At 42.4% G+C, this 15880-nt stretch overlaps 1 long non-coding RNA gene across 2 annotated transcripts in view; it reads left to right on the top strand.

The window, feature by feature from the left end:
- LOC140917244 (uncharacterized) overlaps window positions 1-15880 on the top strand; it is a 105738-nt gene that overhangs the window by 77614 nt on the left and 12244 nt on the right. The window contains exon 2 of one of the 2 annotated variants that reach the window (XR_012160761.1): window positions 5651-5766. This is a non-coding gene — a long non-coding RNA (uncharacterized LOC140917244). Of the gene's footprint in view, window positions 1-5650; window positions 6048-15880 lie in introns of both variants that reach the window. The other variant, XR_012160760.1, reaches the window with a different exon arrangement.

Genomic DNA, 15880 nt, shown 5'->3' with positions numbered 1-15880 from the left:
ATGGTGTACAAGTGCTAATGCTGCCAAATGAGGAAAAGAGAATAGCTACCTCATGCTGAAATGAGAATGTTCCAGTGGATGCTGATTAAGACACAAACTACACATTGAAATAGTAATAGTAATGATGAAGTAGCACCTGTCATGGAAAAGCTGAGGGAGCATCAACTGAGATGGCTAGGTCCTGTGAGCTGTGGGATATGTTGGCCAGAGAGTACAATAACTAGTAGTCATGGGACAAAGACCATGAGGAGGACCTAGGGGAAAAAAGTGGTTTTAGAGGCTGACGGGGGACACAGAAGTTTGTCAGCTTGGAAGACTAACTTGAAAAGAACATTTTGGAGATAAAGAACAAGTGCCACCAACCCCAATTGATGAGACAAGGAGAAGAAGATTGAGGCTCACAGATAGTATGGTGATGCATGCCATATAAGTCCTAGAGAGATGCTGCTAGAATGTAGGCCTAGATCCTTACAGGTATGCAGGCTTCTAACATCCATTAAAATGCTTTTTAAAGAATGAGCCATAGCTCTGGAATGCTATTGAGACGCTCCTGCTTCTGGATCAGGCACAGTGAAAGTCATAGAATCAGACTTAAGGTCAGAAGGGACCATTATGATAGTCTAGTCTGACCTCCTGCACAACACAGGCCACAGAATCTCACCCACCCACTCCTATAACAAACCCCTAACCTATGTCTGAGCTACTGAAGTCCTCAAATCATGGTTTAAAGACTTTGAGGTGCAGAGAATCCTCTAGCAAGTGACCCATGCCCCAGGAGGCAGAGGAAGGCAAAAAAACCCTGGATCTCTGCCAATCTGCCCTGGAGGAAATTTCCTTCCCGACCCCAAATATGGCCATCAGCTAAACCCTGAGCATGTGGGCAAGACTCCCCAGCCAGCCGCCCAGGAAAGAATTCTCTGTAGTAACTCGGATCCCATTCCATCCCAGGCCATTGGGCATATCTACCGCTAATAGTTGAAGAACAATTAATTGCCAAAATTTAAGCTATCCCATCATATCATCCCTTCCTTAAATTTGTCAAGTACAAGAAGCCTGGCAGAGACATTTCTCTCAAGCCCTGGAAATAAGACACTGACATTTTCTTAAAATGATTAAGAAACTTGTTCAGTTTCACTGAATGTATTTTTAGCTTGGAGAAAACAGATTCTGGAACTGTCTGTTCTTCAGTCACGTTTGTGAATGCTTGACACATTATTCTAGTCATGTTTTGTCCCTCCTACATTATTTCCTGTTAAGAACACAGTATCTTCCAAACAACTGCTTTGTAACAGAACTTCAGCTAAGACATGATACTTGTGCTGTCATCTGAATCTTCAGATGTCCTGATATCTATTAATAAAATTCTTCCTAAACCTATAGGAAATCTTACCCCCTCTCTCTACACCATACATTTTAGTTTCCTGTTTTTTTTTTATTGCTTTCACTATTAAATGTATTTGGGTTTTTAAAATATATACTTTACTGTAAATGCTGCTTTTCTACATATTCCATTCCAATTCGTTCTGTAAGGACATCTTTATTCATTTTTTATCCTCTGAATTTAAAAAAAAAAGAAGAATGAAACAAATGTGCAGCATGCATAAATAAAATGATGGTACACAGTCCAGTAGAGGAAATGCAGTATTAAAAGAGATTTGGGGCCTTTTTATTTATTCAAAAAACAGCAGTTGTTTAACTACCTCACATGCTTCTGTGTAGCATTCAGAAGAGCTTTTCATATTGTATTTTAAACATACAGCATTAAAGCCATGCTGAGGTTTTCTTTTGCTCAGTCTTTTTATATACGTGCAGTGGCTGCTACCCAGTTGCTATCTCTATATTCTTTTTTTCCTTTTTTTTTTTTTTTTTTTAAAAGCCATGAGAAGTCCTGTATCTTTTAGCATACAAAGCCTTACTGTCTTGGCATCATCTTCAGCCTCTACGTGGAAGGACTTGTATACTTTTAGAGAGGGCAACTCATTTATCTTAGCCTATTACCTACCTAATATCCTTTCTTTAAATAAACAAAATATCCATTTTCTTTTTGGGGGGGAAAGAAAGCAACCACATCCTTCTCAATAGAGGCTATATTTATGTGGATTTACTTATGAATATTAAGTTACAGTTCTCCAAAAAAACCCACAGATCACCACATATATGCATAGCTGTAGTAAATGTTTTTTTTAACAAGTTTCAGATGTTTATGTCCAGTAGGTAAGAAAGGCATGCAAAATACTCCTCTTCCAGTTCTGACACTGGATCAAGAGATGTACCTTTATGGCATGGTATTTTCCCTGGCAACTGTTGTTTAAGATTTGCATTTGGATCCATTAATTAAATGTAACAGGAGTTATGCAAACATCAAGGGAACAGATAATATACATTGTCTCCTGATAAAATTTACCACACATCAGAGCTAACATTTAGTTTAGTGCACTTATTGATAGCCTCAGTAGAGAGGCCAGGGGCTGAAGGGGCACAGAGTCTGAAGTCTTCTCTTTCCTCAGTAGGCCCTCATGGAAGAAACTTTTATAAAATCCGACAGAAAATAACTTTCCTATAGGTGGACACTCCTATAAAGTGTAATAGATTTATATTACTGTTATAGCATTTTATATGTGGGTTAAAGACCTTATAGAAAGGCTACCTACCATTCCCTCCAAAATTGTATAGGACTTGTCAATCAGGGATTTTTCCTTCCAGCTCGGGATAGAGGCAGACTAGTGAACCAGTGTTGGAAAGCATGAAATATCACTTCCCATACTATATCTGTTCTCTGGCAAGATGCAGTACAAGATTTGATGCTGGGGGCAGATTCTCAGCTGGTGTAAATTGTCATCGCTCCAATGGAAACCTGTGCACACAATTGAGAGGAGAGGACAGGGCAGGGTGTTGCGGCTGCACATGGTAGTGCAGGGGAAGGGCAGCAGCAGCTCCCCGGAGAACTGAAAAAACTAATACAGCCAAACTATTTAATTGACAGGACTCTATATAGTAAAGATCATCAGCCTCTTTCCAACATCTCAGAAATGCATCCCTGCTTCTCCATCTCTATGGCTAAGAAACACTGATCAATAGCACCGCTGAGAACAAAAAGTGGCACTGAGAGAATAGATGCTTGCATGTTTACCGTGTTGCTTATCTCATTTTGGCTTTCATTCAGCATGCCAAGGACTGCGAGAAGCTTCTAATTACATTGAACTGAAATCACGGTGGATATATTACCACATGGATAAGTTCTCTTTACAGGATTACAGTTTAAGGTTACAGTTTTTCAAAATGTGTGAAACATATGTTTTGTTGTTTTTTGGCCAGAAAAAAAGGGAGTTAAGGTGCAATTCACTTTATGCAAACAGGGGAGTAGAATATTTGGGCCAAATGAATAGAGAGTAAGAGGTTGGTCTTCAGACTGATCTATTTAAATAGACGATGTAATGTACTTTAGGACCAAAATAAGATGTATTTATTTTTCTTCCAAGTGGAGGGGATACAAGACAGCTGCAAACAATTGCCCTAACCCACAAAGACTTGTGTATGTGATTCGTTTACTCCTTATGTGTAGTCCTATTGTCTTCAATGGGACTACATTACAGGGCATGAAGTTAATCACATGTATAAGTCTTTGCAGGATTGGAGCCTAACGCTTGAACAGAAATATTTCTATTTATTATATTTCATTTTCTGTATTAAATATATGAAAACCGCTTATATCAAATGTTTAAACATTGTCCTGTGGTGTTTGAACTCCAGATGTACATACATAGAGCTGGGGAGGGAGAGGCAGAAAATTTAACTGGTTTGGCTAGTTTCACTTTCCAGGAAGAGTTCAGCGCAAAATGTAAACAGCATAAGTGGTGCAAAATATATCAGGATTTTTAAATCCTTTCAAGTGCAATAATTTGAGATGATGGTGTTACCACAGGTGAAGAATTTTTTTTAAAGATGTGACTTCATTTTGAGACTATAACCTTGAATTAAATCAGATGAATATTTAAGAACCAGAGTAGGATTACACAGCCAGAGGAAAAAGACAGATTACTAGTTATATTGCAATTAAATCAATCTGCCATTCAGGGTGGGATTCTGCTTTCGGGGTGAAAGGCAAGAGGAAAATGCTATTTTTAGACTCTAAATTGTAGAGCAAGGCCTCTCTGAAAGTAACACAATATGCTTTTAATGAACCTCTCCCGCCCCTCTCTAGTATCAAGGGCTTTTTGCAAAAATGTTAGGTTAACAGGAGCTTGCTCTGCAGGCAGGTTGCGACTCTCATAACTCTAATTAGAAACACTTAATTTTTTTTTTTTTTTTTTTTTTTTTTTTTTTTTACAGCTTGGGTGTTGACTGGCTAGTTGCAGTTTAATTTTGCATTTGATCTATGCCAGAGTGTTAACCATGTATTTTTATCATGTTGAGTGGATTTTTCTTGTAATATAATGATAGCTAATGGTTTACTTTAAGCAAAAAATAGGTGTTTGGTGTGGAGTTTTCCAGCCAGTCATAACTATCTGGAGTATTTCAAGCATCTTCCAGGGTTCCTCCCTGCAAACACATGAACATCTGTATCCAGCTGTCTTTTAAAGTCTCTCTTACTCCTGACCTAAATATTTTCTTTTGAACATTTGGGATGCTTTGGAATTGGTTGTTAAACTTTATATAATCCGTTAAATAAGGACTGATATCTAGTAGTCTACTCTTACTGATACTGTGCAATAAAAGCCTGTTCCAATGACTTTTAAAATCAATGGCAAAACTCCTGTTGATCAATTGGAATCTAAATGAGGTTGCAGATTTAAAGTTACCAGCCTTGTGGATGGAGGGAAAGCATTTTAATTCAGGCTTCTTTGGAAGATTGTCCCTGGTTCCAATTGAAAAATACCGGTGTGTAATGGGTCATTCGGATTCCTCCTGTGTGCATTTTTTACTAGTATTGCTAGAGCTGTTGTGAATAAGGCTAGTGCTTGTCATGATTCTGTCATGGAAGGACACGTGGATCTGGCATGCACGGAGAGCTGAGTAGATGATGGTGACCAGTAGTTCACAACCAGGAGTCTGGGGCCCCTTTGGGGGCCTCAAGCAGGTTTCAGGGGAGGGAGGGTGTCTCCAGACAAGGGCCTCCAGACAGGGCCAGCATTAGACTCTCTGGGGCCCAGGGCAGAAAGTTAAAGCCCCACTGCATGAGGTTGAAGCCCAGATCCATGAGCCCCGCCACCCGAGGCTGAAGCCTGAGCAATGTAGCTTCGTGGGGTCCCCTTTTGGCATGGGGCTCCAGGCAATTGCCTGGCTTGCTACCCACTACCGCCAGCCCTGGCTTTTATATGCAGAAAACCAGTTATTGCAGCACAGGTGGGCTGTGGAATTTTTATAGTATGTTTGGGTGGGGAGGGGCCTCAGAAAGAAAAAGGTGGAGAGCCTCTGATGTAGACGCTGTTTGGCACTTCTGGTCCTGGCCAGCTAATAGTGATTCACCAACCTTGTGAAGAACAAAGAAGTGGGAAAGTATCAATGTAGATATGTTCCCTCCTTGTTATGGGAGTTGGTCTGAATATTTTAGATACTCGAGTCACCAGAGTTGGGCTATGTGAATATATCCGTGCAGGAGCTAGTTGTTCTACACCTGTGTCACTGAGAGAGCTCATGTGTTTCCTCACAGCTTCAGAGTCTCCACCATGAATCCAGTGATCTTTTCTTTGGACCTTTCTAATGAACATCTGAGCTACTCTACCAGCCAATAACAAAAAGGAGATGGAGCAGAAAGTCAACCCAGAGGTATGTTGTGGGGTGTATCTACCCTGCACTGGTTCAGCAGAGATTAATCACACACTGTGGGCTAAGGAGGCCACATCACCTTATCCCTGCTGGACATGCTCGGGCTGGGCTGGCCGCTGAAGGGAGCAGAGGTGCGTTGCAGGCTTCTGCGACGAGACGGCTGGCATTCCAGGACGCAGAGGCTAGCCAGGCTGTGGCTCCAACCAACCCCCTAGCCACCTGATGCCGCAAATGGAGGAGAGACTGCGGCACCCCCAAGACTACCAGCTGCAGAAGAACAGGTAGTAAGTAGCCCAGGGGGACTAAGCATTGAGCCAGTTGTAAAACCAGGGTTTGACCTAGCTTGTTTCAGAAGGATCCCTACTGAGTTGGTGGTGGATACCTCTGCTGCAGACAGGGCCCCCGGCTGGGACCCAGTGGAGTACAGAGGGCCTGGGTTCCCCTATCCTGGCCACCACCCACCCCTGGGGGTGGCAGCTTACCTCCCCTCTGGCCACACTGCACTGCCCAGAAGGGCAGTTCTACTGACTTCGGTCACTGGACCGCACTGCCATGCCACAACGGGTAGTTCTATTGACTCTGGCTGCTGGGCCACACTGCCCTGCTGCAGAAGAGTAGTCCTATTGACTTGGGCCGTACTGCCTGACACCCAAGAACTGCTGCACTGACTGTGACCAATAGGCCACACTGTCCAAGGAGCTAGATTTGCTGTGGCGACTTGGGAGACTAGGCTGTTCAAGCTCTACCTTAATTCCCCCACAACCTGATACCCCCTGACAGGTGGACCTACCCCATGACCAGGTACAATAAGATCACGTCATTACTCTGTTAAAGCATACACACATCTTTATGGTTCTATAAAAATGTTTATCCATTTATTTTTTGTATATTGTATTCTTAATGTATAAATTTCTACAATGACTCATAGTATGCTCTGGTAACACTAATAGAAATTGAGGTCAAATTTGAGGTATATGACTTAATGGTTACTTTGGCTAGAGAACATGTGCTCATGGCCTTAACTCCTGCAAGGGAATTTAGATCTCTCAGAAACTGTCTACATCCAAAATGTGCATCAATTAACTAAAACTTATTAAATCTATTTTAATTAAGTCAATGCAAACTCCTGTGTGGACTCTCTGAAATTGATTTAAACCTGGCTTTTATTGATTCAGTGTAAGGCTTATTCTAAATCAATAAATCCATTTAAGAGTGTTCACTTGGGAGTTTACATTGGTTTAAACAAGTTGATTACAAAACACACCTTTAGTTAAACTGGTACAACTTTGAGTGTAGACTGGGTTTCCATTTCAGTCTGAGCTGTGGTACAAAGTCCTTTCCTGTGAACTTTGTTGTATCGATTGTTATGTTGCTATTTTGCCTATCATAAGGGTACACCGTGATGCATGAGAATTTGTATATAGATACATATTAATGCAGTTTTAATCTATACAAAATACTTTGAAAGGAGACAACTTCTTGCTTGACAAAGGAATTCTCCCACGCATTCTCCCACTAAGTACATGGGGAGTTACTTTTTATATCATTGTTTATACCTAACATTTAAAGTTCTTGATCTAGGTACTAAAATCTGAACTGCTCTATGAAAGGAGCCTCTACAATAAAAAGTACGAATGTTAAAATAAATTTATTTTGTTATCTCAGGAAACAATTACTTGTGGTTTAGAGCAAACTGATATCAGATAAGCAGTAAACTGAGGTGTAACATGTTTTCTTTCATTTCTTCTTAGAAAACATGTTTTTCTCTCTGTATTTCATGTCAGTTTCTGAATTCATTGCTCAAAGTACAAACAGGAACATAAACTCATCACAGCATTATCTACCCAGTGTTGTCCATTTCTTCAGTAACTTGTTGTTCAGCCAGTATCATTGCTGGCACGACAGTAGACTGGTTCTGTATTCTGATTGCTGCCCCAAACAACACTAACTTAATTCCAAAGGACAAAATGCAGCAATAGGAAGCAGAGGGCACTATTCATTTCATACCTCTTTTTTCCAGGAATCCATTAAAAAAAAGAACATTTGGAAACAAGAACAGGAAACAGTTTCCAGAATTAGAAAGACAGATTGCTGTGTTTTCAGTTTTTTTACTTTTCCAAATGATGACACCCTTGAATGTAAGCTGTATTTCTTGTTGTGCTCCCAACTTTATTATGCTCCTTCATTTTTAAGTTTAGCTTTTCACTCCTCTTTCTCTGGGTAAGGTTATTTTTAATTAGGTTTTTATTAAACCATTTGGCACCGTGCATGAACCCAGAAAACTCAAGCAGCATTGTGTAGAATGCAATAGCTGTCAAGTAATGGGCTAAGTCTTGTCCTGACCTGCAGAGCCAAGATAAGCATAATAACTGGTCAGTAAGTCCTCCTCCAGAGAAAATCAGCCAGCCAGTATAGAAACCTTAGGGAGTTAGGCATTGCAGCCCTTCTGATGAGGAGCCATTAGCAATTCCCAGCTAGCATTTGTTGCCTATTACCACAAATGTTACAACCAGCTTGTGAGTTGGATGCTCCCACTATCCAGTGCCCATGCCCCCTGCTGGAGACAATGTGGGTCAGTGTTAGCTTGCTTCCCCTGTAATAACTCTGAAGGCCATCTCATAGTAGGACAGGCAAGCCTTTGTATCCCATGTTGTAAAGAATCATAAGAAGTACAAAACCATGGGTAAACTCAACATGTTTCTTTAGCCTCAAGACATGTTAAAGGAGGACAGCCATAGTGACTTATAACCACTCATCTCGGAAGATCTTGCTAAAGCAATAGTTACCCCAGAACATTATATATGGCTTGTGGGTTGCTTGCATAGCTGGAGAATTAAGCTCAAATTCAGTTCTGGTGTAAGCAGGCACAGCTTCACTGAAGTCAATGGAGCTTTGCTTACTTACACCAGAGTTGAATTTGGTCATTGTTCTTTTAGAAGGGCTTTAATCCTCAAACAAAACCTCTTACAGGACAGGCAGCTCTATATTTAGTTCTATTTCTGTGGGCAATACCAAGTTGACCTACAATTCTATTTCAACCCACAAGTCTCCTCCTACCTTAAGGTTTCTCTGAGCTTCAAAAACATTTGGGCTACTGCTCATTCTCCGCAGCAGCACACGGAAGACTTCCTGTTTATCTTAGGCCTAGTTCTGCCTGGTGCTGATCACCTCCAATTTCACTGAAACCAGTGGATTTACACCAGGGACGCAACCATGATTTGTTCTGGGAACTTACAATGAAGCAATGCAATCATCTTTATCAATCAAAACAATTTACTTGTTTTATAAACGAATAAGCTCAGGTGGTCTCTTACTGTTCAGACAGAACTCCCTGTTCAATCTCTCTTATTAATGGCTTTTGTTGTATATTTCTCTTCCCTTCTTGATTGCAGAGCTCCCTCTTTGTTGGTATTGTGCACTAAGGCCACCGTCTCTCTCTGTTTTGGCTCTCCAAGCCTCTCTTCATCTCATCCTTTCTCTCTCCCTCACTATGTCAAAAAGATTTTCCTCTATTCTCCCAAGTTTCTCTCTCTCTCTCTCTCTCTACCTCAAATTTTCTCTTGCTGTGACTTTAAGGCCTTTCTTTCTCTTCCTGCAACCATCCTCTTCTGCAGGCCCACTCCCTTTCTTTCTGCTCCCAGGTCACGGCTGTCAAATCTAGAATGTCCCTTGCCATTTACAAACACGATGATGACACTGAACACTTAACACATATGCAGGGCTGGCCTTACCATGAGGCGAACTGAGGCGACTGCCTCAGGTGCCAGACTCGGGGCAGGGGCGCCACTAGGACCCAGAGTGTAGAAAATTGGGTCTGCTACTGGTGCATATGTATTCTCTCTGCTCTAGATGCACAGAGATGGTGAAGTGCTGTGCTGGAGGAAGGAGGGCACAAGAGACAACTGGCAGGTGGGAGAAAAGGTGAGGGGGAATAACAGAAAGCAGCAGGAGCTGTAGGGAGAGAGAGGAGTAGCAGCAGCCTCTTATGGACCTCTCTAGCACCCCCAGGAGCCTGGACTGATTAACACTAGCTTCGCAGGGAGCTGCCTGTTTCCTGCTGCTTCCCTGAACCCACTTGAGGAGAACAGGCAGACAACTGAAGTAGTAGGAGCCAGTTAGGCTCTTAAGATGCTGATCTCTTCCCTCACTCAGGCCCTGCTACCAGCCTGCTTATGTGTCCCCTTCAACTGAGTGAGAGCCACTATAGCTGGCACAGAACAGCAGTCATGAGTGAAAGAAGAAAACGCCCCTCTGGGGCAGCATTCAGAAAAAAGAAAGCAAAGGAAGCTTTTCTGTCTAAGCAGGAAGGAGCTCTCCTGAGATGCATAGACACAAATGTTCACGGTGAGCCTTCCAGCCCCAGTGAGGATGAGTGGTGAGGAGATGCCTGATCTTCCAGTTAGTCAGAGTGCAGGTGACCTGGCAGCTACTACAGCATCCATATCTCCATCTCAAATGGATGTAACCATGCACATTCCTGAAGAAAAATGTAGATCAGAGAAGAGTGTGGTGGAGGCACAAGAAACAGCTGCTGCTAAATTTAGTTCCTTAAGTCCAGATGATCCAGGAATGTGGACCCACTTGAGCAGTAGCCTGAGGGATTTCCTTGTACTGCATGGGCCACAGCAAGTGAAAAACTTCATGTTCCCCAAAGACAATGAAAATAGAAGTTTCCATCCAACACCTTACTGGCCTGAAATCCCCAATGGTGACAAAGTGGAGAGGCCATGGCCTATGTACTCAAAAACCCAGAAGGCTGCATACTGTTTTTGTTGCAAACTCTTCCAGTCTAGTCTTCCAGCCACATTGGGTTCTACAGGAACAAAGGACTGGAAAAATCTGGCTAGAAATCTGGCAAGCCATGAGAAGGCAGCAAATCACCAGAGAGCATTCCATAGGTGGAAACAGGTTGAGATGAGACTAAGGTTAAAGACCACCTTAGATCAGCATCAAGAGAAGATTGCATCATAGTCTTTACTGGCAAAATGTTCTGAAAAGGCTCATTGCCATTGTGAGTGCTTGTTACCCAAAACCTAGCACTGCGTGGCACTTCAGATCAGCTGTATGTGCCAAACAATGGAAACTTCCTTAAAATTGTGGAGCTGATGGCTGAGTTTGATGCTGCACTCCAGGAGCATCTAAGAAGAGTCACCACCCGAGAAATGTACATACGCCACTACCTTGGAAAAACCGTTCAAAATGAGATCATACAGTTACTGGCAACAAAAGTCAAGCAGAAGATTGTGGCAGATCTGAAGTTAGCAAGATATTACTCTGTTATGCTGGACTGCACACCTGACATCAGCCATACAGAACAGATGACTTTAATGGTGTGTTTTGTAACAACAGAAGCTAGTGAAAATGTCCCTGCAGTGGTGACTGTCAGACCATTTTCTAGAATTTATTGACATTGATGACACTACAGGAGCTGGTATGACAAATGTGCTTCTTAAAAAGCTGGACGATACGGGAATTGCGATAGCTGACATGAGAGGTCAAGACTATGATAATGGTGCCAACATGAGAGGAAAGAACAAAGGAGTTCAGATACTGATCCCAGAGTTAAACCCTCAACCTTTTTATATCCCATGCAGTTCTCATTCATTGAACTTGGTGGTCAGTGATGCAGCATCAGCTTCTAGCGAGGCTGCTGAATTTTTTAAATGTAATTCAAAGCACCTATGTATTTTGTTTCTGCATCAACTCATAGATGACAAATTTTGAAGCAACATCTGGGAACATCCTTTGACACAAACTCTGAGTGCCACACGATGGGAAAGTCAAGTGGAGGCGATAAAGCCTATCAAACACCAAATGGGGAAGATAGAGGATGCCATAGTTGCCATTATGGAGGATAATGCAATGACAGGAACTGTTCATGAGAGAACAGTGGCAGAGGGAAGTGGAATCACCAGAAACATGTCTGTGTGGCTTAGTGTTGTGGCATGACATACTGTTTTTGAAATAAATGTTATAAGCAAGAGACTCCAAGGTGTTGACCTTGATATATCTGAAGCAATGGAACAACTGGACAAAGCAAAGTCATACTTACAGTCTTACCGGTCAGATGAGGGATTTCAAAACGTTCTGTGAACTCTTCAGAAGTTGGCAGAGGAACTTCACACTGAAGCTATTTTCCCACCCAGTCAAGAATACAAGACTTACCGAAGAAGATGACATTTTGATTACGAGGCACGGGATAATCCCATAAGAGACTCTCTCCCCCCCCCCCCCCCCAAACAACAATTCAAAGTTGAATTCTTTAACCAGGTGCTAGATTGTGCAATACAGTCAGTTGAACGTTTCATGCAGCTCAAGGAACACAGCAGTATATTTGGGATGTTCTATGATATTCCAAAACTCCTCAGTATACCTGAAGAAGACCTACACCAGCAATGCAGGGCACTAGAGACAGTGTTGACACATGATGACTTGCACAATATTGATGCGAGTGATTTAGGTGATGAACTGAAAGCCCTTTCAAGATACATTTCAGCAGGATCAACTTCAAAGGCTGTTCTGGAATATATGTGCACAAATAAGATGACCACCCTCTTTCCAAATGCTTTCGTTGCTTTGCACATACTTTTAACACTTCCTGTAACAGTTGCCAGTGGAGAACGCAGCTTCTCCAAGCTGAAGTTAATAAAACCATCTATGCTCCACAGGAGAAGCTGGTCAGCCTTGCAACTATCTCAATAGAGCATGATCTGGCCCAGACTGTGGACCTTCAGCAGGAAGCAGTTCAAATCTTTGCAACCAAGAAGGCACAGAAAGCACCACTTTGATTATTCAAACAGATAAAAATGCCAGTGTGTTTACTATGCAGACAAGAAAAGGTACATTTACTGTTCAGGCGTTCGAAAGTTAAGTGTTACTTAAAATTTTTGAACAAGGCATTTTAAGTTGTTAGTTCCCCTTTATTGGGGTAGGTAGCAGAGCAGTACCACGAGAGGAGTAGAATAGGAAGGAGGCAAAATTGAGAGCTTTCAAAGTTTTGGCCCAAGCAAGGGTCATGGGGGTGTCATTTGAGCTGCCCGCCTCAGGTGCCAAAATGTTGTCGGCCGACCCTGCACGTATGCAGCACTGAACATTCAGAGAGTCCTGTGCAAACACAAATCTTCCCAGTCCCAACACTGGTGCTCACTCACACTACACTCCTGCGTGAAGAAATACTTCCTGAAGTCTGTTACAATGGGGGAATTTGCATGGGTTGTTTTCTATTTGAAAATAGACCCAGAACCTCAGCCTTTCTTTTGGCCAATTTGCACTGTGCAGGAAAGCAGCTGGATGTTCTCCTGGTTTAGAGATGTTGTAACATTGCATAAAGCTTGTGTTGCCAGCTCTAGGCTTGGTGTGTGAGGAGGTGTGATGGGAGTAAGGGCTGGTGTGCAAGTGTTATCTGGCTAATCCTTAATGTATGGCCTATTGTAAAACAACATAAATTAAAGCAACCTCTGAAACTTAATTTAACACTTGTGTGTTGAAGTGTTTTGAAGACTATCAGTAGCACTTATAAAAATCCTTAAAGCAAAACATATTATATATATATTTTTTTATATCTATAAATCTTTAAGGTAGTTGAAATGGCACGTTAGGGCTGTGTGGATTGTTCTATATTGTATGTGGCTAGCTCAGGTCACTGATAATAGTCCCCTAAAGTACGTGACTACAAGCTCTTCTAAAGGGAGGTAGGGAGAGGAAAAATTTTAAATGGTTTTAAAAGGCCTTGTATGCAGTGTTGTAGCTGTGTTGGCCTCAGGATATTAGAGAGACAAGGTGTGTGAAAGAATATATTTTATTGGACCAACTTCTGTTGGTAAGAGAAACAAGCTTTCAAGCTACACAGAGGCCTTCTTCAGGTCTGGGAAAGGTACTCTGAACATCACAGTTAAATGCAAGGTGGAACAGATTATTTAGCCGAGATAGTTAGTTAGCACATATTTTAAGGAACCATTCAAGATAGAGTGGCCCGTTTTACAAATTGTTGTAATAAACCAACTCAATCTGGAATGAGGAGTTTTTAAGTAAGGACCTTTTTAAGAAGCAGTTGAATACTTAGATGTCAATGAACTTTGACATTCCAGTTGTGTGGCACTCTAGGAAAGGAGTCACCGCTAAGGTGAAGGATGAAAGAGGGAATAATAAAATATGATACAAAAGCAGTTCCAAGTGAGAAAAGCACCAGAGCCTGCTAGAAAATAGGAGCCCCAGTGTGTCTGGAACAGTTAAACACTAGTAACCATTAAAAAATTAAGCCTGTAGTTTAAGGAATTGTGGTGGAATTTGACCCACACTGGGGACTAAATTTTGACAATTTAAAATGCATCTGAGTGAACCAGGTGGTTCAAAATTAAATCATGAGCATGTCTAATAAATTGATGATGGGCAGAGAATCCTCAAATTTCAAAAATGGATGCAAAAGGTGCTACCTTCTAAATATATTAATGTTGATTAGAAAGAAGATGAATTTCCAACATCAAGAAAACAAGTGAGCTGTTTGGACAAAGATTAATGGAATCGATCTAGGATCACTGAGACTTAAAAGAGAGTAAACCATTTTGCACATAGTATGTCCCTATCTAAAAGAATTGGTACAATAAGGGGAATGGCTCCTCACTAGGGCCCTACTAAGTTCACGGCCATGAAAAACGTGTCGGACTGTGAAATCTGGTCTTTTTGAGTGCTTTTACTATACTATACAGATTTCACGTGGGAGACCCTTACTTCTGCCCTGCTGCCTTCAGAGCCTGGTGGCTGGAGAGTGGTGGCTGCTGACAGAGGGCCTAGCTCTGCAGGCAGCAGCGCAGAAGTAAAGGTGGCAATACCATACCGTGCCATCCTTACTTCTGCAGTGCGGCTGGCAGTGGCTCCACCTTCAGAGCAGGGCTCCTGGCCAACAGCCACAGCTCTCCAGCTGCCCAGCTCTGAAGGCAGTGCCGCTGCCAGTAGCAGCATAGAGGTAAGGGCAGCAGTACCAAAACCACCCCATGATAGGGTCCACTCACCACTCTGGCACCCCCTGCTGGTTGCCTTGGGAATTAGCTCTGCATGGTAGTGCACCCTCTTTAGGTGGTGCCTCGTCGCCATCACTCCTGCTCTAGGACCGTGGCGTCCTCTTCAATGACACAGCCCTCTGGCAGGGCCACACACTGTACTCTTCCTTCCGTGGAACCTGTAGTCTGCTGTTCAGCCACTTCCCTTAGCTGCTACTGCAGCAAATTGTCTGGCCACTTCCTCATGGCCACACCTTCATCTTTGCTCTTGCCTCAGCTTGCAACCCCCAGCAGCCAGCCAGGAGCTGTCTCTTGCTCCCCCAGTCGCTGCTAGCAGCACTGCTCTGTCCAGGGTGCTGGCAGGTCTCTCAGACCTCCAGAGACACAGTCCTTCCTCCCTGGGCTCCCAGCAGAGAACTGCCCTCTTCTGCCCTGCAGCTCCCTTTTTATATGGGCCTGATTGGCTGCTTCATTCAGTCGTCCTTTGATTGGCTGCATTCTGTCAGCCTCCCTAGGACTCTATTAACCCTTTAGAGCCCAGTGTGGGGCAGGTGCCCCATGCCCCCTACAATAACCTTGTGACCCCTCCCTTCCAACTCCTTTTTGGGTCAGAATCCCCACAATTACAACACTGAAATTTCAGATTGAAATAATGAAATTATTTTTAAAATCCTCTGACTGAAATTAACCAAAATGGAGCATGAATTCGGTAGAGCCCTACTCCTCACTGAAATGTTTGACAGTGTACCTGTAGTGTAGTCACAGGGTACAACTGCAGCTCCTGTAGCCATACTTGAGCAGATCAGGCACTTAATTTATATCAGATTTTCTGTAGCACCTTCCATTCAGTCATAGCTCATCTACCCAGTGGGAGCCCATTTTTGTCAATGGAGTTACACTGGTGTAATATTGGCATAACGGTGGTGAATCAGGGCCATACTTTGATTTATTATTAAAGAAACTGATCTAAATCATAATAGCTTTCTAGAATTCTTATTTTAACTTCATAGAAATTTTTTTAAAAAAAGTTTGTTCTAAATCCCCCTTTATCTTAAACTTTAAAAAGATAACAAGCTCCTTATAGATATTCCGACAATAACGATCCCCTATGCCCCCTG

The sequence above is a fragment of the Lepidochelys kempii genome, chromosome 9, assembly GCF_965140285.1.
Source record: "Lepidochelys kempii isolate rLepKem1 chromosome 9, rLepKem1.hap1, whole genome shotgun sequence".
In the NCBI taxonomy this organism is placed as follows: Eukaryota; Metazoa; Chordata; order Testudines; family Cheloniidae; genus Lepidochelys; species Lepidochelys kempii.
The sequence above is the reverse complement of the archived record's forward strand: the minus strand, read 5'-3'. Positions and strand labels throughout refer to the sequence as shown.